The 18,642-nt window shown below is 32.0% G+C and overlaps 1 protein-coding gene across 1 annotated transcript in view; it reads right to left on the reverse strand.

The window, feature by feature from the left end:
- The window catches only part of LOC141453204 (enoyl-CoA hydratase domain-containing protein 3, mitochondrial-like), a 43,425-nt gene extending 28,365 nt beyond the window's left edge, over positions 1-15,060 (reverse strand). The window contains exon 1 of the mRNA XM_074126121.1: positions 14,814-15,060. The gene's annotated coding sequence lies outside the window, so the exon portion shown is untranslated. The remainder of the gene's footprint in view (positions 1-14,813) is intronic.
- Between the last annotated feature and the right edge of the window lie 3,582 nt (positions 15,061-18,642).

An 18,642-nucleotide genomic window follows, 5' to 3' on the forward strand; every position in this document is an offset into this window, starting at 1 on the left:
AGTTAGGTTAAGCTTAGTTGTAAGTTAGGCATGTGAGCCCCTGCCATATAAGAAGAAACCATCTTAGGAATTTCAAAGGATGACTAATGTATTTAGTTTGTAAGTTAGGTTAAGCTTAGTTGTAAGGTGGGCAAGAGAGTCCCTGCCATATAAGAAGAAACCATATCTTAGGGATTTCAATGGATGGCTAAATTATCTAGTTTATAGGTTAGGTTAAGCTTAGTTGTAAGCTGGGCACGAGAGACCCTGCCATATAAGAAGAAACCATATCTTAGGAATTTCAATGGATGGCTAAATTATCTAGTTTGTAAGTTAGATTAAGATTAGTTGTAAGTTCGGCATGTGTGCCTTGGCCATATAAGAAGAAACCATATCATCGGAATTTCAAAGGATGGCTAAATTATCTAGTTTGTAAGTTAGGTTAAGCTTAGTTGTAATTTGTGCAAGTGAGCCCCTGCCATATAGGAAGAAAACATATCATACGAATTACAATGGATGGCTAAATATCTAGTTTATAAGTTAGGTTAAGCTTGTACATTGTATTTAAAAAAAAGAAAAAAAAATATCTTTTACTATTTTTCTCCCTAATCTTCTTGATATTAGGCACCAGTATGACGTTAAATTTTATGACCAACGGCAAAGCAGCTATGATATGGAAGCCAAAAATGGTTAATACGAATTAAATAAAATATATAGTTTGTAAGTTACGTTAAGCTTAGTTTTTAAGTTGGGCAAGTGAGTCCCTGCCATATAAGAAGAAACCATATCTTAGGAATTTCAATGGATGGCTAAATTATCTAGTTTGTAAGTTAGATTAAGATTAGTTGTAACTCGGGTAGTATGCCCCTGCTATATAAGAAAAAACCATATCATAGGAATTTCAATGGATGACTAAATTATCTAGTTTATAAGTTAGGTTAATCTTAGTTGTAAGCTGGGCAAGAGAGTCCCTGCCATATAAGAAGAAACCATATCTTAGGAATTTCAATGAATGGCTAAATTATCTAGTTTGTAAGTTAGATTAAGATTAGTTGTAAGTTGGGCATGTTTGCCCCTGCCATAAAAGAAACCATATCTTCGGAATTTCAAAGGATGGCTGAAGTATCTAGTTTATATGTTAGGTTAGGCTTAGTTGTAAGTTTGGCAAGTGAGCCCCAGCTATATAAGTAGAAACCATTTCTTCGGAATTTCAAAGGATGGCTAAAATATCTAATTTGTAAGTTAGGTTAAGCTTAGTTGTTAGTTGGGCAGTATGCCCTTGCCATATCAGAAAAAAGCATATCTTAGGAATTTCAATGGATGCCTGATGTAATTAGTTTATAAGTTAGGTTAGGCTTAGTTGTAAGTTGTGCAGTATGCCCCGGCCATGTAAGAAGAAACCATATCTTAAGAATTTCAAAAGATGACTAAAGTATCTAGTTTATAAGTTAGGTTAAGCTTAGCTGTAAGTTGGGCAAGTGTGCCGCTGCCATATAAGAAGAAACCATATCAAAGGACTTTCAATTGATCACTAAGTTATCTATTTTATAAGTTAGGTTAAGCTTAGTTGTAAGTTAGGCAAGTGAGCCCCTGCCATATAAGAAGAAACCATCTTAGGAATTTCAAAGGATGACTAATGTATTTAGTTTGTAAGTTAGGTTAAGCTTAGTTGTAAGTTGGGCAGTATGCCCCGGCCATATAAGAAGAAACCATATCTTAGGAATTTCAAAAGATGACTAAAGTATCTAGTTTATAAGTTAGGTTAAGGTTAGTTGTAAGTTGGGCAAGTGTGCCCCTGCCATATAAGAAGAAACCATCTTAGGAATTTCAAAGGATGACTAATGTATTTAGTTTGTAAGTTAGGTTAAGCTTAGTTGTAAGCTGGGCAAGAGAGTCCCTGCCATATCAGAAGAAACCATATTTTCGGAATTTCAATGGATGACTAAATTATCTAGTTTATAAGTTAGGTTAAGCTTAGATGTAAGTTAGGCAAGTGAGCCCCTGCCATATAAGAAGAAACCATCTTAGGAATTTCAAAGGATGACTAATGTATTTAGTATGTAAGTTAGGTTAAGCTCAGTTGTAAGCTAGGCAAGAGAGTCCTTGCCATATAAGAAGAAACCATATCTTTGGAATTTCAATGTATGGCTAAATTATCTAGTTTGTAAGTTAGATTAAGATTAGTTGTAAGTTGGGCATGTTTGTCCCGGCCATATAAGAAGAAACCATATCTTCGGAATTTCAAAAGATGGCTGAAGTATCTAGTTTATATGTTAGGTGAAGCTTAGTTGTAAGTTGGGCATGTGTGCCTTGGCCATATAAGAAGAAACCATATCTTCGGAATTTCAAAGGATGGCTAAATTATCTAGTTTGTAAATTAGGTTAAGCTTAGTTGTAAGTTGGGCAAGTGAGCCCCTGCCATATAGGAAGTAAACATATCATACGAATTACAATGGATGGCTAAATATGTAGTTTATAAGTTAGGTTAAGCTTTTACATTGTATTTAAAAAAAAGAAAAAAAAAATATCTTTTACTATTTTTCTCCCTAATCTTCTTGATATTAGGCACCAGTATGACGTTAAATTTTGTGACCATCGGCAAAGCAGTTATGATATGGAAGCTAAACATGGTAAATACGAATTAAATAAAATATCTAGTTTGTAAGTTAGGTTAAGCTTAGTTGTAAGTTGGGCAGTTTGCCCCTGCCATATAAGAAGAAACCATATCTTAGGAATTTCAAAAGATGACTAAAGTATCTAGTTTATAAGTTAGGTTAAGCTTAGTTGTAAGTTGGGCAAGTGTGCCCCTGCCATATAAGAAGAAACCATATCAAAGGACTTTCAATTGATGACTAAGTGATCTATTTTATAAGTTAGGTTAAGCTTAGTTGTAAGTTAGGCAAGTGAGCCCCTGCCATATAAGAAGAAACCATCTTAGGAATTTCAAAGGATGACTAATGTATTTAGTTTGTAAGTTAGGTTAAGCTTAGTTGTAAGCTGGGCAAGAGAGTCCCTGCCATATCAGAAGAAACCATATCTTCGGAATTTCAATGGATGACTAAATTATCTAGTTTATAAGTTAGGTTAAGCTTAGTTGTAAGTTAGGCAAGTGAGCCCCTGCCATATAAGAAGAAACCATCTTAGGAATTCCAAAGGATGACTAATGTATTTAGTATGTAAATTAGGTTAAGCTTAGTTGTAAGCTGGGCTAGAGAGTCCTTGCCATATAAGAAGAAACCATATCTTAGGAATTTCAATGAATGGCTAAATTATCTAGTTTGTAAGTTAGGTTAAGCTTAGTTGTAAGCTGGGCAAGAGAGTCCTTGCCATATAAGAAGAAACCATATCTTAGGAATTTCAATGGATGGCTAAATTATCTAGTTTGTAAGTTAGATTAAGATTAGTTGTAAGTTTGGCATGTGTGCCCCGGCCATATAAGAAGAAACCATATCTTCGGAATTTCAAAGGATGGCTAAACTATCTAGTTTATAAGTTAGGTTAGGCTTAGTTGTAAGTTTGGCAAGTGAGCCCCTGCCATATAAGAAGAAACCATTTCTTAGGAATTTCAAAGGATGACTAATATGTATTTAGTTTGTAAGCTAGGTTAAGCTTAGTTGTAAGCTGGGCAAGAGAGTCCCTGCCATATAAGAAGAAACCATATCTTAGGAATTTCAATGGATGGCTAAATTATCTAGTTTGTAAGTTCGATTAAGATTAGTTGTAAGTTGGGCAGTATGCCCTTGCCATATCAGAAGAAACCATATCTTAGGAATTTCAATGGATGCCTGATGTAATTAGTTTAGAAGTTAGCTTAGTTTTTAACTTAGTGGAGTGTCCGTCCTTCAGCTCAGAAGAAAACCATATCATTAGTGGATCTCAAAGTAGTTGATAAGTAGTATTTTAAGGAAATTGTTTGGAACAAAGTTTATTTAGTTACAAACTGACTTTTATAGTAATTTCAGTGCACGTCATCTAATAAATACACAACTTAAACTAATTTAAGTGAACACTTCTATTTTGTTTTGCAGACTGTTGAAGTACTCTTGAAGTATTGGTATATGTTTAAATTTCACTTGTATTTTTTTTCTACACTTAGCATTATTGGTGCATTTAAGTGGCTTTTTCTCTTTTAGAACAGATAGAGTATATTTCCTGGCAATATATTTTTATTAATTAATCTTTGTTTTAATCGTAAAAAGAAGGTTGTATTTAGGTAAAAGAGTGACATTGATTGGAAGAAGAAAACGGTTGAACAGGTTAAAAGCGTTCGCTGGTTACTAGAAACTTGTCGGGATGGTTTCATTTCAAATTCGTCTAAGGGTCGATGATCTTTTCTAGTTATTATTGATAGCATTCTAAATGCAGTCTTATTGTTTCTACATTAATAGCTTTGTAGTCATTCGAAAATCTTTAGGAGTTCTATTATTAATAATTTTAACTCTTACTTTTACAATTTTTCTAGTATAATATTTCGCTTCAAGATTAATTATAATTCCACTTATTTTACATTTTCATTTTCAATTAATATGGTGTAACTTATAGCATGATAATAATGCATGAAAAAATTAAATCATTTAACTAATTGCATGTTCACTCTTCACCTAAATGAATACTTGGAATTATAATTATTTAAAACATTATAGTGGCCACTAACATTGTTTTTACTCGGTTTTTGAGACTAAATGTGAATCAAATATACCGACTAATTAATTATTGTGTTAGATTCATCTCGGATACACATCTTGCACAACACTTCGTGACAAAAAACACTGGCTCCGATTTTATACATTACACGTTTCATTGTTTTAAAATCTTTTGTTTCTTGGTTGATTTGTTTAATTTCAGGCTGGGGTTTTAGTCGTTAATCGTCTTCTTGTTCTTTCTTGGATTTCATTTTCTTTGTTGGTTTTGCAGACTTTGTTTTCTTCAAGTCTGTATCTTTTTGTAAGCCCAATTACCCACCAGTCCAAAAACCTTATTTTTCCGAACGCCTTTCTAATAATCCCCCTATTTCCCTAATTGCCCCATCCTATACATAACCTAGAAATCTAGGTTTAACTCATTCTAGTCATTGGTCAATGCAGACAGATCTCCCTGTATATCCCTCAATCACTAAACGATATTCTTACCCTATCCCCTTTTCCACCAATTTTATCCCAATCCATTTTTCAAACTCTTTTGTATGGAGTTCTACGTATACCTATGTCTGCTTAAATGACCAACTAGAATGCGGATGTGGGTAGAAAGGCGTTCTTTGGGGAGCGAAAACTGATCTCTACCTCCTCGAGGTGCTCCCTGGGCAACTGCTCCCGGGAGTAGGCTAACAGAGACAGTACATTTTTTAAAGCTCAAATGTAGCTTCAATTTAATTTTTTTCCAAATTTAATTAAACTTTATAAATAGAAATATATTCATCAACGATAAGCGAAACGATAAATTAGAACTGTTTTAAAAGGGTTGTAAAATATGAAAGTGTTATCTCGTGCAGTTTCGCGAAAGTTTCGAGATATATATGAAAAATGGCTAAAAAAAAATATACCTCAACTACTACAGCTCGAACTTAAAATAAAACTAATAATATTTCGTCAAGTTATTTCTAGAGCAAGCTTGTTTAATTTTTTTCAACTTTTTTCTGTATTGATATCTGCTTTTCACTTAAATTTGCCTTTTTCCTTTTATGATCGAAACTTAAATTAACTAGCGAAAAATTCATTGCCAGCTAAATATACAATTTCTGTACTAATATAAGAATCAGCGTTCTTTTAAAATCAATAATGGATTATTTACAAAAACAAGTAAAAGTGATAAACAGAAAAATATATACATAGCGATACTTCATGACAGAATAAACATTCTGACCTGACACAATTAAAGAAGGCCTTTTGTTGGTTTAAGTGTAGTTTATTTAGTACGTTACACTGAAACAACATTATAGTTTACTAACAAATTAAACTATTCATGTTCCAAACAATTAGTTTTAAGTATAGTTAAGATAATTAATAAGATCAAGGATAATGAAAAGAGTCAATGATAATGAAGATGTGGAACAAGCATTGATGTGGAAACCAAAAAATTTAAATGCTACTTAGTTATAAGTTAGTTTTAAGTAACGCTAATCCCAAGCTGTGATGAGGAAAACCAACTTCGTTTAGTTAAGTTAGTTTTAAGGGACTTTAAGTTTGTACATTGAATTTAAAAAAAAAAAAAAAAAGATATCATTTACTATTTTTCTCCCTAATCTTCTTGATATTAAGCACCAGTACGACATTAAATTTTATGACCAACGGCAAAGCAGCTATGATATGGAAGCCAAAAATGGTTAATACGAATTAAATAAAATATCTAGTTTGTAAGCTAGGTTAAGCTTAGTTGTAAGTTAGGCCATATGCCCCTGCCATATCAGAAAAACCATATCTTAGGAATTTCAATGGATGCCTGATGTAATTAGTTTATAAGTTAGTTTAAGCTTAGTTGTAAGTTGGGCAGTATGCCCCGGCCATATAAGAAGAAACCATATCAAAGGACTTTCAATTGATGACTAAATTATCTAGTTTGTAAGTTAGATTAAGAATAGTTGTAAGTTGGGCAAGTGTGCCCCCGGCCATATAAGAAGAAACCATATCTTCGGAATTTCAAAGGATGACTAAATTATCTAGTTTATAAGTTAGGTTAAGCTTAGTTGTTAAGATGGGCAGTATGCCCCTGCCATATCAGAAAAAACCATATCTTAGGAATTTCAATGGATGACTAAAGTATCTAGTTTATAAGTTAGGTTAAGCTTAGTTGTAAGTTGGGTAATATGCCCCTGCCATATCAGAAGAAACCATATCATAGGAATTTCAATGGATGACTAAATTATATAGTTTATTAGTTAGGTTAAGCTTAGTTGTAACTTGGGAAAGTGTGCCCCTGCCATATAGGAAGAAACCATATCTTCGGAATTTCAAAGGATGACTAAAGTATCTAGTTTATAAGTTAGGTTAAGATTGGTTGTAAGTTAGGCAAGTGTGCCCCGGCCATATAAGAAGTCTCATATCTTCGGAATTTCAAAGGATGGCTAAAGTATCTAGTTTATAAGTTAGGTTAAGCTTAGTTGTAAGTTGGGCAAGTGAGCCCCTGCCATATAAGAAGAAACCATATCTTCGGAATTTCAAAGGATGACTAATGTATTTAGTTTGTAAGTTAGGTTAAGCTTAGTTGTAAGCTGGGCAAGTGTGCCCCTGCCATATAAGAAGAAACCATATCTTAGGAATTTCAAAGGATGACTAATGTATTTAGTTTGTAAGTTAGGTTAAGCTTAGTTGTAAGCTGGGCAAGTGTGCCCCTGCCATATAAGAAGAAAACATATCTTAGGAATTTCAAAGGATGGCTGAATATCTAGTTTAGATGTTAGATTAAGTTTGTACATTGTATTTAAAAAAAAGAAAAAAAAAGATATCTTTTACCATTTTTCTCCCTTATCTTCTTGATATTAAGCACCAGTATGACATTAAATTTTATGACCAAGGGCAAAGCAGGTATGATATGGAAGTTAAAATGGTTAATACGAATTAAATAACTAAGAAACTGTAGAAGTGAGCCAAATGCCGACATTCAGTGATGTGGAAGTCATACATAGTTTTAAATTAATTAATTTAGTAAATTTGTAGCTATAAGTGTGATGCAGTGATGTGAAAACAAAAAAATTGTGTTAACATAAGTTAATTTTAGAAAAAAGCTTAAATTATTCTGGGGACAAATTATTGTTTAATTGTTAATTAGTTATAAGATATTAGTTAAAGAAACGCTTATTCTAAGCTGCGATAAGGAAGCCAAATACCATTTAAATGCTTATTATTAATAAGTTAGTTATAAGAAACGCTAGACCTAAGCTCTGATGAGGAAAAAACTCATAATTTAATCGTTAGTTAGCTATAAGCTAGTTTTAAGAAAACGCTAGCGGTAATGCTGTGATGAGGAAACTAAACATCGTTCAGTAATTAAGTTCCTATTTTCAAATAATAGTTATAATTCTGATGCAGTGATGAGGAAACCAATATTTTTTCAAACGTAATTTAGTTAGTTTTATAAGATAGTTATAATCTTCTTGTGATGATGTGAACACCAAAAAATATTTCAAACGTAGTTAAATTAGTTAATTTACTAACTCTTAAGTAAGTATAAACCAGAAGCTGTGATGTGAAAACGGTGATATATAATACGAAGTTATATGATTCGCACATGTACCAACTTTGATGTCAAACAGGAGATGGATAAATAGAGAAAGGAATCTAACTCTACAATATTTTTACATACTCGTATGTGACATGTTTTTAAAATTCTCATCCATGTAAAAAAAACAACTTAGTTTTAAGAATTAGTTTTAATGAGGCTGGGATGACGTTATGGATGAGCAAAGTGGATATGGATGAAGGAATGGAATGGAAGTCCTACAAATATTTTGGATGTAATGGTAGATGGCTTAACGGACAATGGAGGAAAGAATATTTGGTGTTTGTTGAAATTGGTCCTTTCGTTGTTGCAAAATCTTACGTTATTTTTTTTTTTTGTTGATTGGATCTATTGTAGTTTGTATAATCTCGCATTTGCTTTAAGTGCTATTAGTTGAATTGATACTCCAAAAAATGATTCACATGGACTTTATTAAAACAATTCATTCCTAGTGTTCCATACCCAGTATTAATCTCAATTGAATTATAATCACTGCTGCTCATCATTGAATATTTTGGGAAGCAGATTTGTAAACTCTGTTCTTATTAGTATTGACCCTCCATATTTCTCATGGCACTGACTGTTAATTATTTAGGCATTTATTCCTCCTGAAACTCATCAGTATTGATACACGTTGGAATTTCGTAAAGTTACAAGTTGATACTTGATTAAACTTTTCTTAGTGAATCTTTCCCTTATGTATTAGGAAGTAAGAATTGAAACTGACTATATCATAAGTGACAATAAAACTGATAGATGGCACTAGTTTTAGTTAAATTTTTAGTTGTCTTATAGTTTAAATAGAGCGTTAGTTTTAGAGTAGAGATAGAATTAAGTATTAGTTATAAAAGTAGGTATAGTTTTAAGAATTAGTTATAAAAGTAGGTATAGTTTTAAGAACTAGTTATAGAAATAGGTATAGTTTTAAGCACATTTAAAAGGCATCAAATCAGTTTACATTCATTGAAAAAGTTCAGGTGTTGTGAGATGCAGTTTTAATAGATAACTAACCTAATTTGTTTAAAATTCTTACTCCTACTACATTACGAGTATGTTACTAACCTGCATAAAACTAACTCCTACCCCAACTTCGTATAAAAGATAAGTGAATTTAAAGCTAATTTCCAGACATGCAATTTCACTCTTTTATTCCTCTAAAACTAGCTGCACCTTAAGCTCCTTTGCACGTTAATAAAAAAATAATTGCTTGCTTAAAAGTGACAATTCTTCTTGAGTTCACTACTAATACGATATATTTTAAAAGTATGGTACCATACTACTAATATCCGGACGAATATAAAATAAAACGGTGCGATTTGTATTAGCGCGTCTTCTATGGAACGATAAAATCGGATATCCGGGTATTTAGGTAATCCGTGAACTCAAAACATTCGCTATTAAATATCCACCGTCCGAATTACTATTTTATTTTTAAGAGCTTAAAAGATTATTCGGCGCGGAGCGTGTTCGAGAAGAAATTCGGTGTTGCAAACGGAACTAAATCGGTTACCGGTGTATTTCGATAGTATGTGATCTCTAGAACATTTATATACGACATATGTCGCCGAACAATTAAGTTACTATTATTAATGTGCCAAGCAGAACTGGGCGCAGAGCATGTAGGAGTTCTATTTTAGTGAAATTGCTTGTCTTACTTCGAATTGAGTGCTTCAGTCTCAAAAAGTCTATTTGTTTGTACGGTTTTATAAGTATATTATAATTTTAGTTAAACATTTATGTAGAATTTAAATTCTATAAAAGTTCAAAAAATGTGTTTTTATTTAATACGTTCACCGTTTTGAATTTAATGTTTTGGGATAGTTTTTCTTTCTGTTGAGAGTTTAATGTTCATGGACTTGTTTTCGCTGCAGTAGATTAACAATCCATAGGGGTTAAACTCTAAATAGATGAAATCCTTTTTTAGATTCGAAACGTGTGAAGTTAAATAAAAGTATTTTTGTTATTAGGGTTAATGTAAATTTTAAACATGTTAGTAATCAAATACTTAGAAGCACAAGTACTTCTTTTCTTTTTGTGTTTACTTTGACTTTGATCTGCGAAATCTGAGTAGATTGTTAGGCGAACACAGAGCTTCGTTTCGTTTGGTTTGTGTTCTTTGTGAATTCTCGATAGCTGTTCCTCAGACAAAAATGGTCCATTGTAAATTAATTGTATATTTAAAGTTTGTTACTTTTGTAACGTAGATAGTAAATGGAGGTAAACCTGATACCTCTATTTTATTATTCCTTGATGTTCTTGGTTCATAGATTCTTTGTAACCTGTTATTTCTGCTATACAGCTAGAACATGGAACTAATCCAAACCACCGCATTACGTAAATCTACGTCTTACTCCAGCCTAGCAAAAATTAGAATAGAATAATCATTAGTTTTTAAGATTACATAGTTATTAGTTAAGGAAATTTTACCTATCATAACAGATCATTAGAAATCCAATGGGTGCCAACTGAAATCAGCTTTAAGGTAACTTGGCTACAAGACAGGAGAAATGACCCCTTTATGCCAGATGAATGTAATATCCTTAGAATCGCAATGGTAGCCTAACCAAATTCACATTTTACGAAATATCACCGGATGCGACATGTGTTTAGTTTATAAGGTAATGGTTTAGATTAAGCTTTCAAGTTCGCGTTTATATCTTAAGACCTAATCTATTGGTGCTCACATCTCTTTTCAAGTAATTAAGTAATTTAGAAGTAAACCGTATACACCCTCAAATTCAGACGAAACCATATCTTAGGAATAAAGGATGGCTAAATATCTAGTTTATAAGTTAGGTTAAGCTTAGTTGTAAATTGGGCAAATGTGCCCCTGCCATACAAGAAGAAACTATCTTAGGAATTTCAAAGGATGGCTAAAGTATCTAGTTTATAAGTTAGGTTAAGCTAAGTTGTAAGTTGGGCAAGTGTGCCCCTACCATACAAGAAGAAACTATCTTAGGAATTTCAATGGATATCTAAAGTATCTAGTTTATAAGTTAGGTTAAGCTTAGTTGTAAGTTGGGCAAGTGTGCCCCTGCCATACAAGAAGAAACTATCTTAGAAATTTTTAATGGATGACTCAAGTATCTAGTTTATAAGTTAGGTTAAGCTTAGTTGTAAGTTGGGCAAGTGTGCGCCGGCAATATACGAAGAAACTATCTTAGGAATTTCAAAGGATGGCTAAAGTATCTAGTATATAAGTTAGGTTAAGCTTAGTTGTAAGTTGGGCAAGTGTGCCCCTGCCATACAAGAAGAAACTATCTTACGAATTTCAAAGGATCGCTAAAGTATCTAGTTTATAAGTTAGGTTAAGCTTAGTTGTAAGTTGGGCAAGTGTGCGCCGGCAATATAAGAAGAAACCATATCTTCAGAATTTTAAAGGATGGCTAAAGTATCTAGTTTTTAAGTTAGGTTAAGCTTAGTTGTAAGTTGGGCAAGTGTACCCCTGCCATACAAGAAGAAACTATCTTAGGAATTTCAAAGGATGGCTAAAGTATCTAGTTTATAAGTTAGGTTAAGCTTAGTTGTAAGTTGGGCAAATGTGCCCCTGCCATACAAGAAGAAACTATCTTAGAAATTTTTAATGGATGACTCAAGTATCTAGTTTATAAGTTAGGTTAAGCTTAGTTGTAAGTTGGGCAAGTGTGCCCCTGCCATACAAGAAGAAACTATCTTAGGAATTTCAAAGGAAGGCTAAAGTATCTAGTTTATATGTTAGGTTAAGCTTAGTTGTAAGTTGGGCAAGTGTGCGCCGGCAATATAAGAAGAAACCATATCTTCAGAATTTTAAAGGATGGCTAAAGTATCTAGTTTTTAAGTTAGGTTAAGCTTAGTTGTAAGTTGGGCAAGTGTACCCCTGCCATACAAGAAGAAACTATCTTAGGAATTTCAAAGGATGGCTAAAGTATCTAGTTTATAAGTTAGGTTAAGCTTCGTTGTAAGTTGGGCAAGTGTGCCCCTGCCATACAAGAAGAAACTATCTTACGAATTTCAAAGGATCGCTAAAGTATCTAGTTTATAAGTTAGGTTAAGCTTAGTTGTAAGTTGGGCAAGTGTGCCCCTACCATACAAGAAGAAACTATCTTAGGAATTTCAAAGGATGGCTAAAGTATCTAGTTTATAAGTTAGGTTAAGCTTAGTTGTAAGTTGGGCAAGTGTGCCCCTGCCATACAAGAAGAAACTATCTTACGAATTTCAAAGGATCGCTAAAGTATCTAGTTTATAAGTTAGGTTAAGCTTAGTTGTAAGTTGGGCAAGTGTGCCCCTGCCATACAAGAAGAAACTATCTTAGGAATTTCAAAGGATGGCTAAAGTATCTAGTTTATAAGTTAGGTTAAGCTTCGTTGTAAGTTGGGCAAGTGTGCCCCTGCCATACAAGAAGAAACTATCTTACGAATTTCAAAGGATCGCTAAAGTATCTAGTTTATAAGTTAGGTTAAGCTTAGTTGTAAGTTGGGCAAGTGTGCCCCTGCCATACAAGAAGAAACTATCTTAAAAATTTTTAATGGATGGCTAAAGTATCTAGTTTATAAGTTAGGTTAAGCTTAGTTGTAAGTTGGGCAAGTGTGCCCCTGCCATACAAGAAGAAACTATCTTACGAATTTCAAAGGATCGCTAAAGTATCTAGTTTATAAGTTAGGGTAAGCTAAGTTGTAAGTTGGGCCAGTGAGCCCCACCAATTTAAGAAGAAACCATATCTTAGGAATTTCATAGAATGACTAAAGTATCTAGTTTATAAGTTAGGTTAAGCTTAGTTGTAAGTCGGGCAGTATGCCCCTGCCATATACGAAGAAACCATATCTTAGGAATTGCAATGGATGCCGGATGTAATTAGTTTAGAAGGTAGCTTAGTTTTAACTTAGTGAAGTGTCCGTCCTTCAGCTCAGAAGAAAAGCATATCATTGGAACCTCAGTAGTGGATCTCAAAGTTGTTGATAAGTAGTATTTAAGGAAATTGTTTGGAACAAATAGTTTATTTAGTTACATACTGACTATCATAGTAATTTCAGTGCCCGTCATCTAATAAATACACACCTTAAACTAATTTAAGTGAACACTTCTATTTTGTTTTGCAGACTGTTGAAGTGCTCTTGAAGTATTGGTGTATGTTTAAATTTCAATTGTATTTTTTTTTCTACACTTAGCATTATTGGTGCATATAAGTGGCTTTTTCTCTTTTAGAACAGATAGAGTATATTTCCTGGCAATATATTTTTATTAATTAATCTTCGTTTTAATCTTAAAAAGGAGGTTGTATTTAGGTAAAAGAGTTTAATTGATTGGAGGAAGAAAACGGTTGAACAGGTTGATAGTTAGTTACCCCAGCAAAAGATAGTTCCCAGGAGTCTGATTGTATTACGTTAATAGGTTCGTAGTCAGTCGGAAATTTTTAGGACTTTTATTTTCAATAATTGATTCACTTAATTTTACAAATTTCATTTATATAATTCCATTTATATAATTAACAAATTTCATTTATATGATTCCACTTATTTTTCATTTTCATATTTAATTAATATGGTGTAACTAATAGCATGATAATAATGCATGAAGAAATTAAATCATTTCACTAATTGCATGTTCACTAATCACCTAAATAAATACTTGGAATTATAATTATTTAAAACATTTTAGTGGGCACTAACAATGTTTTTACTTGGTTTTTTAAGAGCAACTTTGAATCAATTTACGCAGACTTATTAATTATTTTAGTAGATTCATTAAGTATACACTTTCTGCACAACACTTCGTGACAGATAAAAACTAGCTCCGATCTTACCTATTACACGTTTCAGTTTTTTTTAATTTGTTGTTTCTTGGTTGATTTGTTTAGTTTCAGGCTGGGGTTTTAGTTGTTAATAATTGTTTCTTGAATTTCGTTTTCTTGGTTGGTTTTGCAGACTTTGTTTTCTTCAAGTCTGTATCTTTTTATAATGCCAAATACCCACCAGTCCAAAAACCCTTTTCTTTCCGAACGCCTTTCTAATTATCCCCCCTATTTCCCTAATCGTCCTATCCTATTCGTAACCTAGAAATCTAGGTTTTCGTCATTCTAGTCATTGGTCTATGCAGACAGATCTCCCTGGATATCCCTCACTCACTAAACGATTTATTTACCCTATTCCCTTATCCTCCAATTTTCTCCTGATCCATTTTTACAAACTCCATTGACTGGAGTTCTCCTTAATCCTATGCCTGTTTTAAAGACCAACTAGAATGCGGACGTGCGTAGAAAGGCGTTCTTTGGGGAGCAAAAACTGATCTCTACCTCCTCGAGGTGCTCCCCGGGCAACTACTCCCGGGAGTAGGCTAACAGAGGCAGTACACTTTTCAAAGCTCAAAAATAGCTTTCATTAAAATGTTTTCCAAATTTAATTTAACTTTATAAATACAAAGATTTTTATTAACGATAAAATTTCCTGTAAGGGGGAAGTGAACTAGCCACTTCTTTGGGGACCTTAACGTCCCTGCGGGTACCCTAGCCTAACAACACGAACAATAGGCTCATTTTATTGCAATTTTTTTTTAAAAAAAAAATGCAGTTAAACTAGACTTACAATTCTTAATGTTTTCTAAAAAAATCAAAGAAAATCTATTACTTACTTTCTTAGGAAATTACTTACTTTAGAGTCGTAAATAGAAAATGTAGATTGCTAGGTGATTAAACTGGGAAACAGAGCACTCATATTTCACAACGTTTTCCAAATGAAACAGCCTGCAGTCTTGAACACTATTGACTGCATTTCTGTTAAAATTCAATGTATTTATAGCAAAAAACCAAAACACTATTTAAAGAACCAAAGTATTCCATTTTGTTCTTTATTACCAAAAATCACAATACACCAAACTGTACAAATGGAGGGAAACTTCTAGAATCATGTGTCCCCACTTTACAGAAAGACAGTGTAGCAATTATATATTTCATATTTAACAATATGAAATATGTTATAATCAATTGAAAGTATTTTTAAATTTTAAATATAAAATCATTTTTATAAAACCTTCTGAGAAGTAATTATAATAATGTTTTTAAATAATTTCTTATTTCTTTAATGTTCCTGTGAACGAATGAAGATAACATATTTACTTTGATCCACTTGAGTTTGATTTAGTGACTTTTATCTAAATCACTAAATCATAAACAGCAAAAAATTCAAGAGAACTATTTTACGATTTTCTTTTACTATAATAGTTGTCGAGGTTCTTCCATTACACTTCGATACTGCTAATCTTAAAACGTCTCAATTTTTAAAGACTACATCTAAATTTTAAATTTGTACATTGCATTAACAAGAAAAGATATCCTTACATCTTATTGTTATTCCGATAATCAGTAGATGATTTTTGGGGAGCGAAATCTGATCTCTACCTTCTCGAGGTGCTCTCAGGGTAACTACTCCCCCCGTGAGTAGGCTAACAGATGCAGTACACTTTTCAAGCTCAAAAATAGCTTTCATTAAAATGTTTTCCAAATTTAATTTAACTTTATAAATACAAAGATTTTCATTAACGATAAGAGAAAAGACTACAAACTAAAAATTGTGACAGTTTTAATAGGGTTGTAGAATACATAGCAAGCGGGTTTAATTTTTTTCTACTTTTTTCTGTATTGTAACTTGTTCTCACTAAGCTTGCTAGTTTTGGATGTGAAAATGGAAAACTGAATAATTTTCATTACTTTTACTGGTATTTCTTTGTTTTCTGTTTCTTTAATTGTATTGTTTAGCCAATCATAAATTATACAAATTAGATCGTCTATTCTTGGATTTGCAGATTCTGAAAATAGGGAATAATACATAATTTTTATTACTTTTGCAATAGTTTCCTTGTGGTTGGTTTCTAACATTGTACATTAATGCCAAACGCATATTATACTCATTAGTTCAGCCAATTTTGGATGTAGAGTTTCATAAAGAAAGAAAAAAGGCATAATCTTCATTACTTTTACATGAATTTCGTTATTTTGATTGAATATTGGACATATTTAAAATATAAATAAATGAAAAATGTTGTATTGAATAATCTAAAAGATAGGTTGTAGAAAAGATTGGGAAGTCTTCCTTTGGCGAGGGTAAGACAAAATTCATAGTAAAATTTAAATTTCGGTATCGAGCTGAGTGAAGTTTTTAGTAAGTAGTAAGCGATATTGTCATCCGATAAAAGTTTGACAGCAATGCATTTAAGTACGAAGTCACCTTTGAGCCAATCTATTATCACCTTCAATGTATTTCATATTAGTATAAAGTAATTGCAAAAGATTGAAGTTTTACTGTTGATTGACGGATACAATGGATTAGAATGGCTGAGGAACAACGTTAGATTTGTTGACAACATTTTACTCCACATCTTCAACTTCTTATAAAAATAGTTTTTATAGATTTAATTATTGAAATTTTAGATGCATTACTTGTAAATATTGAAATATCAATACATCTTAAGGAGAATTATTAAAAATTTTCGTCGCTTGTTGTGCCAAAATTATCGTCCCATAATTATTAAAATACTTTCATACGATTGATTGGTTCTATTATACTTGTGAAGAGAGCGAAATTTATAAATATATTACTTTGGTATTTGCTCTATTTAAATCAAAGACTAAATCAGAAATTGAAGTCCTTATTTTTAAATTAAAGAAATTGGGCAACCTTACGTTAAAAATAGGAATGGAAAGAAAATTGACGTATTAAGACCATGCCAGTGCTTTCTAGCGGCTATTGCTTGAACTAAGAAAAGGTATTCACATAGGAATTAGTTTTATTGATCTCCGCTAGGTAGCATGAAGATATACCTTAACACATAAAATAAACATTCAATAACCTCCTGACCAAACAACTGTCCGGTACGGCAATGGGGTAAATAGGTTATTCGGTTTTGTCCAAATCTTCTCTTTATCATGTAGCAATAGTAATAATTTGCTTTATTTATTAAATGTTCTTTATCCACGTCAGTATTTTAAAAAGAAGTTTTCCTCTAAAAAAATGTCCATGTTTAAAATTCTCCTTTTACCTCATAATTTGATGTTTTTTAATTTATGATAGTTTTAAGTTGATGCTGCTGTAACTAAGTCAGTGAGAACTTTGTATAACTTTGAAGACTGATTGTATTAAGCGATAACTTCATAGGATATTAAAAAACTTGTTTTTGCATCATTACTGCGTGAAGTATTTCTTGCAGGTAAGCAACATTTTTTGTGTATACTTTTATTTTGAATTACGAGTTGATGTGATTAGAAGTGTTTATGAAATTGACATGTTTCCAAGACAGTTGATAGTAGATGCATTTCAAGTGTAAGCGTGTAATTTTAAAAAGTTGATTTTACACTTCATTATTTTGTTTCATAAAAATGTTTCAATGGTCATAAGTTGGTAGATTTAGTTCGCAACATGGTAATACTTTATTCCTGTCGTCTTTATTACTGTAAGAGTAAATTGCTAATTACGATCATTTATTTGGGAATTATGAACTTCCACGTAAATATTCACATTTCTCTCATTTAAATGGGAGAGTAATCTCCATGAAATTTAAATTAATAATGTTAAGGTAAATAACGTCCTATAATTATGGACCTTGGATTTTGCAAGGTTCGCACCAGTAGATTTAACTTATTGAGAATTGTTTTTTATCAAAATGTTTGTAAATTACAATGAAAACGTTTTAAAGTTTTAATAGTTTATATAATGTTTTTTTTTGTTCTCAGCGTTCTTTCGACATTCTAATGGTAATTCTGAACTAGTTCAATCGAAAAAAAATGGCTGAGTTGATAACATTGATGACATTTTTTGCTGTGTAACACATTTTAACTCCTACAGCAATAGTAAGTACATGTTTTCTGCTTACAGCATGTTGTTTCTCAGTTAAGATATGTCGTATTATCTAAAGATAAATAATAAAGTATACAGTAATAGATTAGATATCTAGAAAGTGCAATGATTTGCCTAAATTTAAACTATCAAGAAGATACAAGAACTTGGAACGTAGATTTAAGTTTAAAAAAAAAGTGCTTCTGCTTAACTTTTAATGATTCTCTATCATCTTAAGGCTTTTTTGTGATCAAATTGGTTTACTGAAGTGAATTATTAAGTCTTAAACATTAGTGTTGTACAGATTGCCCATTCAGAATATTAATTATATAATTTGGTCTTTTTACTTCTTCAAAACTGAACTTTTTCCATCAATTAAGTCAAGTATCTCAAATAGGCAGCTGGGCGTGATGTCTTCCGCTATTACAACCCATTTCATTATTTTGAAGGATCCTTCTATACTTTCAGCAAGTACGACCGTATTTACGAGGTAATTCGCATCCATTCTATTTTGATAATAAACTAAACTAGATTCTCTAATTGTGGAACTGTTCTTCAAGTATTCTTATCTATTATTTACTACGTTCAGAGTAATACTACTTAAACTAATACTTTTTTCATATAAATTTTTATCTTTGTTGCTGAAAAAAAG

The sequence above is a fragment of the Rhodnius prolixus genome, unplaced genomic scaffold (genome assembly GCF_049639745.1).
Source record: "Rhodnius prolixus isolate KJV_2025 unplaced genomic scaffold, Rpr scaffold_3, whole genome shotgun sequence".
Taxonomy (NCBI): Eukaryota; Metazoa; Arthropoda; class Insecta; order Hemiptera; family Reduviidae; genus Rhodnius; species Rhodnius prolixus.